Below are 10,000 nucleotides of genomic sequence, written 5' to 3'. Positions count from 1 at the left end.
TTCCACGATTTTGGTTTTTTGGCTTGATTTTGTGACTTGGTGGTGTGTGGGGTGAAAAACGAAAATCATGGTTTTGGAAATCTTGCTGGACTCAATGCTCACAAATGCTTAGAAAGTGATGTGGGTGAAGTTTGGGAGCAAAAGGAATTGATCTTGACATAGTTGGTCCATGGCCAAGTTCCACGATTTTGGTTTTTTGGCTTGATTTTGTGACTTGGTGGTGTGTGGGGTGAAAAACGAAAATCATGGTTTTGGAAAACTGGCTGCACTCAATCCTCACAAATGCTTAGAAAGTGATGTGGGAGAAGTTTGGGAGCAAAAGGAATTGATCTTGACATAGTTGGTCCATGGGCAAGTTCCATGATTTTGTTTTTTGGCTTGATTTTGTGACTTGGTGGTGTGTGGGGTGAAAAACGAAAATCTTGGTTTTGGATATCTGGCTGGACTCAATCCTCACAAATGCCTAGAAAGTGATGTGGGTGAAGTTTGGGAGCAAAAGGAATTGATCTTCACATAGTTGCTCCATGGCCATGTTCCATAATTTTGGTTTTTTGGCTTGATTTTGTGACTTGGTGGTGTGTGGGGTGAAAAACGAAAATCTTGGTTTTGGAAATCTGGCTGGACTCAATCCTCACAAATGCCTAGAAAGTGATGTGGGTGATGTTTGGGAGCAAAAGGAATTGATCTTGATATAGTTGGTCCATGGGCAAGTTCCATGATTTTGGTTTTTTGGCTTGATTTTGTGACTTGGTGGTGTGTGGGGTGAAAAACGAAAATCATGGTTTTGGAAAACTGGCTGCACTCAATGCTCACAAATGCTTAGAAAGTGATGTGGGAGAAGTTTGGGAGCAACAGGAATTGATCTTGACATAGTTGGTCCATGGGCAAGTTTGGTAGCAAAACCAAGCCATCTTGATGTGGTTTTGAATTTTTGAAATGTTGGAAAATAGAGCGTTTTGAAAAAAATTCATGAAAATTCGAAACCTTTGCCAATCATAACGAAATTTGGTGGGCACCTTCTTGATATTATTATGGGATGGACTGGAAAAAATCACGCAAAAATACGTTGTCTAGATACGTTTTTCCATTTTTCCCGATTTTCCACACGTGATTGGAAAGAACCGCAGATGCAACCAAAAGAGGATGAAATATTGATATTGGTTGGGTTTGGACTTAGCCATGTTTGGTGTGTTAGCTAGTTTTTGTGACTTGGTAGTGATTTTGGTGAAAAACGAAAATCATGGTTTTGGAAAACTGGCTGGACTCAATCCTCACAAATGCCTTCAAAGTGATGTGGGAGAAGTTTGGGATCAAAAGGAATTGATCTTGGCATGGTTGGTGCATAGCCAAGTTCCATGATTTTGGTGTTTTGGCTTGATTTTGTGGCTTGGTGGTGATTTTGGTGAAAAACGAAAATCATGGTTTTGGAAAACTGGCTGGACTCAATCCTCACAAATGCCTCCAAAGTGATGTGGGAGAAGTTTGGGATCAAAAGGAATTGATCTTGACATGGTTGGTGCATAGCCAAGTTCATGATTTTGTGACTTGGTGGTGATTTTGGTGAAAAACGAAAATGTTGGTTTTGGAAAACTAGCTGTACTCAATCCTCACAAATGCCTCCAAAGTGATGTGGGAGAAGTTTGGGATCAAAAGGAATTGATCTTGACATGGTTGGTGCATAGCCAAGTTCATGATTTTGGTGTTTTGGCTTGATTTTGTGTCTTGGTGGTGATTTTGGTGAAAAACGAAAATCATGGTTTTGGACAACTGCCTGACTCAATCCTCACAAATGCCTTCAAAGTATTGTGGGAGAAGTTTGGGATCAAAAGGAATTGATCTTGACATGGTTGGTGCATAGCCAAGTTCATGATTTTGTGACTTGGTGGTGATTTTGGTGAAAAACGAAAATCATGGTTTTGGAAAACTGGCTGGACTCAATCCTCAAAAATGCCTCCAAAGTGAGGTGGGAGAAGTTTGGGATCAAAAGGAATTGATCTTGACATGGTTGGTGCATAGCCAAGTTCATGATTTTGGTGTTTTGGCTTGATTTTGTGGTTTGGTGGTGATTTTGGTGAAAAACGAAAATCATGGTTTTGGAAAACTGGCTGGACTCAATCCTCACAAATGCCTCCAAAGTTATGTGGGAGAAGTTTTGGATCAAAAGGAATTGATCTTGACATGGTTGGTGCATAGCCAAGTTCATGATTTTGTGACTTGGTGGTGATTTTGGTGAAAAACGAAAATGTTGGTTTTGGAAAACTGGCTGGACTCAATCCTCACAAATGCCTTCAAAGTGATGTGGGAGAAGTTTGGGATCAAAAGGAATTGATCTTGACATGGTTGGTGCATAGCCAAGTTCATGATTTTGGTGTTTTGGCTTGATTTTGTGGCTTGGTGGTGATTTTGGTGAAAAACGAAAATCATGGTTTTGGAAAACTGGCTGGACTCAATCCTAACAAATTCCTTCAAAGTGATGTGGGAGAAGTTTGGGATCAAAAGGAATTGATCTTGACATGGTTGGTGCATAGCCAAGTTCATGATTTTGGTGTTTTGGTTTGATTTTGTGGCTTGGTGGTGATTTTGATGAAAACCGAAAATCATGGTTTTGGAAAACTGGCTGGACTCAATCCTCACAAATGCCTTCAAAGTGATGTGGGAGAAGTTTGGAAGCAAAAGGAATTGATCTTGACATGGTTGGTGCATAGCCAAGTTCATGATTTTGGTGTTTTGGCTTGATTTTGTGGCTTGGTGGTGATTTTGGTGAAAAACTAAAATCATGGTTTTGGAAAACTGGCTGGACTCAATCCTCACAAATGCCTCCAAAGTGATGTGGGAGAAGTTTGGGATCAAAAGGAATTGATCTTGACATGGTTGGTGCATAGCCAAGTTCATGATTTTGTGACTTGGTGGTGATTTTGGTGAAAAACGAAAATGTTGGTTTTGGAAAACTGGCTGGACTCAATCCTCACAAATGCCTTCAAAGTGATGTGGGAGAAGTTTGGGATCAAAAGGAATTGATCTTGACATGGTTGGTGCATAGCCAAGTTCATGATTTTGGTGTTTTGGCTTGATTTTGTGGCTTGGTGGTGATTTTGGTGAAAAACGAAAATCATGGTTTTGGAAAACCGGCTGGACTCAATCCTCACAAATGCCTTCAAAGTGATGTGGGAGAAGTTTGGGATCAAAAGGAATTGATCTTGACATGGTTGGTGCATAGCCAAGTTCATGATTTTGGTGTTTTGGCTTGATTTTGTGGCTTGGTGGTGATTTTGGTGAAAAACGAAAATCATGGTTTTGGAAAAGTGGCTGGACTCAATCCTCACAAATGCTTCAAAGTGATGTGGGAGAAGTTTGGGATCAAAAGGAATTGATCTTGGCATGGTTGGTGCATAGCCAAGTTCCATGATTTTGGATTTTTGGCTTGATTTTGTGGCTTGGTGGTGATTTTGGTGAAAAACGAAAATGTTGGTTTTGGAAAAGTGGCTGGACTCAATCCTCACAAATGCCTTGAAAGTGATGTGGGAGAAGTTTGGGATCAAAAGGAATTGATCTTGACATGGTTGGTGCATAGCCAAGTTCATGATTTTGTGGCTTGGTGGTGATTTTGGTGAAAAACGAAAATGTTGGTTTTGGAAAACTGGCTGGACTCAATCCTCACAAATCCCTTCAAAGTGATGTGGGAGAAGTTTGGGATCAAAAGGAATTGATCTTGGCATGGTTGGTGCATAGCCAAGTTCCATGATTTTGGATTTTTGGCTTGAATTTGTGACTTGGTGGTGATTTTGGTGAAAAACGAAAATCATGGTTTTGGAAAACTGGCTGGACTCAATCCTCACAAATGCCTTCAAAGTGATGTGGGAGAAGTTTGGGATCAAAAGGAATTGATCTTGACATGGTTGGTGCATAGCCAAGTTCATGATTTTGGTGTTTTGGCTTGATTTTGTGGCTTGGTGGTGATTTTGGTGAAAAATGAAAATCATGGTTTTGGAAAAGTGGCTGGACTCAATCCTCACAAATGCCTCCAAAGTGATGTGGGAGAAGTTTGGGATCAAAAGGAATTGATCTTGACATGGTTGGTGCATAGCCAAGTTCATGATCTTGGTGTTTTGGCTTGATTTTGTGGCTTGGTGGTGATTTTGGTGAAAAACGAAAATCATGGTTTTGGAAAACTGGCTGGACTCAATCCTCACAAATGCCTTCAAAGTGATGTGGGAGAAGTTTGGGATCAAAAGGAATTGATCTTGACATGGTTGGTGCATAGCCAAGTTCATGATTTTGGTGTTTTGGCTTGATTTTGTGGCTTGGTGGTGATTTTGGTGAAAAACGAAAATCATGGTTTTGGAAAACTGGCTGGACTCAATCCTCACAAATGCCTCCAAAGTGATGTGGGAGAAGTTTGGGATCAAAAGGAATTGATCTTGACATGGTTGGTGCATAGCAAAGTTCATGATTTTGGTGTTTTGGCTTGATTTTGTGACTTGGTGGTGATTTTGGTGAAAAACGAAAATCATGGTTTTGGAAAAGTGGCTGGACTCAATCCTCACAAATGCCTCCAAAGTGATGTGGGAGAAGTTTGGGATCAAAAGGAATTGATCTTGACATGGTTGGTGCATAGCCAAGTTCATGATTTTGGTGTTTTGGCTTGATTTTGTGGCTTGGTGGTGATTTTGGTGAAAAACGAAAATCATGGTTTTGGAAAAGTGGCTGGACTCAATCCTCACAAATGCCTTCAAAGTGATGTGGGAGAAGTTTGGGAGCAAAAGGAATTGATCTTGACATGGTTGGTGCATAGCCAAGTGCCATGATTTTGGATTTTTGGCTTGATTTTGTGACTTGGTGGTGATTTTGGTGAAAAACGAAAATCATGGTTTTGGAAAAGTAGCTGGACTCAATCCTCACAAATGCCTTGAAAGTGATGTGGGAGAAGTTTGGGATCAAAAGGAATTGATCTTGACATGGTTGGTGCATAGCCAAGTTCATGATTTTGTGGCTTGGTGGTGATTTTGGTGAAAAACGAAAATGTTGGTTTTGGAAAACTGGCTGGACTCAATCCTCACAAATGCCTTCAAAGTGATGTGGGAGAAGTTTGGGATCAAAAGGAATTGATCTTGGCATGGTTGGTGCATAGCCAAGTTCCATGATTTTGGATTTTTGGCTTGAATTTGTGACTTGGTGGTGATTTTGGTGAAAAACGAAAATCATGGTTTTGGAAAACTGGCTGGACTCAATCCTCACAAATGCCTTCAAAGTGATGTGGGAGAAGTTTGGGATCAAAAGGAATTGATCTTGACATGGTTGGTGCATAGCCAAGTTCATGATTTTGGTGTTTTGGCTTGATTTTGTGGCTTGGTGGTGATTTTGGTGAAAAACGAAAATCATGGTTTTGGAAAAGTGGCTGGACTCAATCCTCACAAATGCCTCCAAAGTGATGTGGGAGAAGTTTGGGATCAAAAGGAATTGATCTTGACATGGTTGGTGCATAGCCAAGTTCATGATTTTGGTGTTTTGGCTTGATTTTGTGGCTTGGTGGTGATTTTGGTGAAAAACGAAAATCATGGTTTTGGAAAAGTGGCTGGACTCAATCCTCACAAATGCCTTCAAAGTGATGTGGGAGAAGTTTGGGAGCAAAAGGAATTGATCTTGACATGGTTGGTGCATAGCCAAGTGCCATGATTTTGGATTTTTGGCTTGATTTTGTGGCTTGGTGGTGATTTTGGTGAAAAACGAAAATCATGGTTTTGGAAAAGTGGCTGGACTCAATCCTCACAAATGCCTTCAAAGTGATGTGGGAGAAGTTTGGGATCAAAAGGAATTGATCTTGGCATGGTTGGTGCATAGCCAAGTTCCATGATTTTGGATTTTTGGCTTGATTTTGTGACTTGGTGGTGATTTTGGTGAAAAACGAAAATCATGGTTTTGGAAAAGTGGCTGGACTCAATCCTCACAAATGCCTTCAAAGTGATGTGGGAGAAGTTTGGGATCAAAAGGAATTGATCTTGACATGGTTGGTGCATAGCCAAGTTCATGATTTTGGTGTTTTGGCTTGATTTTGTGGCTTGGTGGTGATTTTGGTGAAAAACGAAAATCATGGTTTTGGAAAAGTGGCTGGACTCAATCCTCACAAATGCCTTCAAAGTGATGTGGGAGAAGTTTGGGAGCAAAAGGAATTGATCTTGACATGGTTGGTGCATAGCCAAGTTCATGATTTTGGTGTTTTGGCTTGATTTTGTGGCTTGGTGGTGATTTTGGTGAAAAACGAAAATCATGGTTTTGGAAAAGTGGCTGGACTCAATCCTCACAAATGCCTTCAAAGTGATGTGGGAGAAGTTTGGGAGCAAAAGGAATTGATCTTGACATGGTTGGTGCATAGCCAAGTTCATGATTTTGGATTTTTGGCTTGATTTTGTGGCTTGGTGGTGATTTTGGTGAAAAACGAAAATCATGGTTTTGGAAAAGTGGCTGGACTCAATCCTCACAAATGCCTTCAAAGTGATGTGGGAGAAGTTTGGGATCAAAAGGAATTGATCTTGACATGGTTGGTGCATAGCCAAGTTCCATGATTTTGGATTTTTGGCTTGATTTTGTGACTTGGTGGTGATTTTGGTGAAAAACGAAAATCATGGTTTTGGAAAAGTGGCTGGACTCAATCCTCACAAATGCCTTCAAAGTGATGTGGGAGAAGTTTGGGATCAAAAGGAATTGATCTTGACATGGTTGGTGCATAGCCAAGTTCATGATTTTGGTGTTTTGGCTTGATTTTGTGGCTTGGTGGTGATTTTGGTGAAAAACGAAAATCATGGTTTTGGAAAAGTGGCTGGACTCAATCCTCACAAATGCCTTCAAAGTGATGTGGGAGAAGTTTGGGAGCAAAAGGAATTGATCTTGACATGGTTGGTGCATAGCCAAGTGCCATGATTTTGGATTTTTGGCTTGATTTTGTGGCTTGGTGGTGATTTTGGTGAAAAACGAAAATCATGGTTTTGGAAAAGTGGCTGGACTCAATCCTCACAAATGCCTCCAAAGTGATGTGGGAGAAGTTTGGGATCAAAAGGAATTGATCTTGACATGGTTGGTGCATAGCCAAGTTCATGATTTTGGTGTTTTGGCTTGATTTTGTGGCTTGGTGGTGATTTTGGTGAAAAACGAAAATCATGGTTTTGGAAAAGTGGCTGGACTCAATCCTCACAAATGCATTCAAAGTGATGTGGGAGAAGTTTGGGAGCAAAAGGAATTGATCTTGACATGGTTGGTGCATAGCCAAGTTCATGATTTTGGATTTTTGGCTTGATTTTGTGGCTTGGTGGTGATTTTGGTGAAAAACGAAAATCATGGTTTTGGAAAAGTGGCTGGACTCAATCCTCACAAATGCCTTCAAAGTGATGTGGGAGAAGTTTGGGATCAAAAGGAATTGATCTTGGCATGGTTGGTGCATAGCCAAGTTCCATGATTTTGGATTTTTGGCTTGATTTTGTGACTTGGTGGTGATTTTGGTGAAAAACGAAAATCATGGTTTTGGAAAAGTGGCTGGACTCAATCCTCACAAATGCCTTCAAAGTGATGTGGGAGAAGTTTGGGATCAAAAGGAATTGATCTTGACATGGTTGGTGCATAGCCAAGTTCATGATTTTGGTGTTTTGGCTTGATTTTGTGGCTTGGTGGTGATTTTGGTGAAAAACGAAAATCATGGTTTTGGAAAAGTGGCTGGAATCAATCCTCACAAATGCCTTCAAAGTGATGTGGGAGAAGTTTGGGAGCAAAAGGAATTGATCTTGACATGGTTGGTGCATAGCCAAGTGCCATGATTTTGGATTTTTGGCTTGATTTTGTGACTTGGTGGTGATTTTGGTGAAAAACGAAAATCATGGTTTTGGAAAAGTGGCTGGACTCAATCCTCACAAATGCCTTCAAAGTGATGTGGGAGAAGTTTGGGATCAAAAGGAATTGATCTTGACATGGTTGGTGCATAGCCAAGTTCATGATTTTGGTGTTTTGGCTTGATTTTGTGGCTTGGTGGTGATTTTGGTGAAAAACGAAAATCATGGTTTTGGAAAAGTGGCTGGACACAATCCTCACAAATGCCTTCAAAGTGATGTGGGAGAAGTTTGGGAGCAAAAGGAATTGATCTTGACATGGTTGGTGCATAGCCAAGTGCCATGATTTTGGATTTTTGGCTTGATTTTGTGGCTTGGTGGTGATTTTGGTGAAAAACGAAAATCATGGTTTTGGAAAAGTGGCTGGACTCAATCCTCACAAATGCCTTCAAAGTGATGTGGGAGAAGTTTGGGATCAAAAGGAATTGATCTTGGCATGGTTGGTGCATAGCCAAGTTCCATGATTTTGGATTTTTGGCTTGATTTTGTGACTTGGTGGTGATTTTGGTGAAAAACGAAAATCATGGTTTTGGAAAAGTGGCTGGACTCAATCCTCACAAATGCCTTCAAAGTGATGTGGGAGAAGTTTGGGATCAAAAGGAATTGATCTTGGCATGGTTGGTGCATAGCCAAGTTCCAAGATTTTGGTGTTTTGGCTTGATTTTGTGACTTGGTGGTGTGCCAAGAATCATGAAATTTTCAAAGTGGTGGTTTTTGAGTTTTGTTGGTTGGAAAGTGTCACAAATGCATGCAGAATGAGGTCTAGAAAGTTTGGTATCAAAACCAAGCCATCTTGATGTGGTTTTGAATTTTTGAAATGTTGGAAAATAGAGGGTTTTGAAAAAAATTCATGAAAATTCGAAACCTTGGCCAATCCTAACGAAACTTGGTGGGCACCTTCTTGATATTATTATGGGATGGACTGGAAAAAATCACACAAAAATACGGTGTCTAGATACGTTTTTCCATTTTTCCCGATTTTCCACATTTCGGGTCTTTGGAAAAATAAAAAAAATACTTCCCCATGTCGAAAAATTCTAATTTTTTGCAGGCAATGTTGTACCATTTTTATGAGGATCCCTGCAAAAAATCTCGTGAAAATTCGTTCTCTAGGTCCCAAAACAGAACTTATGTCTACTCAAAAAAAGTGTATCTACTTGTACAAAAGTGGCTTTTGCATATTTAGCTATTATAGGGGGGGGTGTTCCTCAATGCAGCCAGCTCTTGCACCATGGAAAATTCTGGTGCGGTCCCTTCATTCCCCCCTGTTTTGGCTTGCTTTGTGGTGGGGCAAGTCAAAACGCCCACACATGGGTGATCCACCAACTTGGGTTGGTGTCACCCGTTGTGGGCGGCGGCACGGTGGTGGCCGCCGTCGGTTCCGGCCGACTGACCCGGTGGGAAAAAATGTGAATCTGTTATGTGGATTTGTGGCACGCTGGTGGGATTTTCGTTGTGTGGCTCATTTCTAGACTTGTGAGCATCACGAAGGGGGTATGGCTTCCAACCGTTCGCGGGGAAGGGGCCATCATGTCTGGCTTGCTGCCGGCCGGGGGGGTAATGTCATCAGTCAGCGTCCGCTTGGGCTCACATTTGTGCTGGTTACGCCCAGGGTCATGTGGTTGATATTGAGGGCTTTATTACTCTCGGTCCAGTAGCGCGCGGCCACCACAGGGAAGGCACGGCCTCATCCGCGTGGCTTCTCCCTCACGAGCATCTTGGCGATCCGCCACGGTGGTCGTGCTGGAGAAGAAGCACGGATGAGACGGGTTGGAACTGTGGCCCGGTGCGATCGGGGAAGATTTGTGCCACGCAAATCGTTGGGTGGCTTATTCGAAGACTTGTGAGCATCACGAAGGGGGTATGGCTTCCAACCGTTCGCGGGGAAGGGGCCATCATGTCTGGCTTGCTGCTGGGCGGGGGGGAGTAATGTCATCAGTCAGCGTCCGCTTGGGCTCACATTTGTGCTGGTTACGCCCAGGGTCATGTGGTTGATATTGAGGGCTTTATTACTCTCGGTCCAGTAGCGCGCGGCCACCACAGGGAAGGCACGGCCTCATCCGCGTGGCTTCTCCCTCACGAGCATCTTGGCGATCCGCCACGGTGGTCGTGCTGGAGAAGAAGCACGG

This window comes from Phaseolus vulgaris, chromosome 10 (assembly GCF_051622355.1).
Source record: "Phaseolus vulgaris cultivar YP4 chromosome 10, ASM5162235v1, whole genome shotgun sequence".
Lineage (NCBI taxonomy): Eukaryota > Viridiplantae > Streptophyta > Magnoliopsida > Fabales > Fabaceae > Phaseolus > Phaseolus vulgaris.
The sequence above is the reverse complement of the archived record's forward strand: the minus strand, read 5'-3'. Positions refer to the sequence as shown.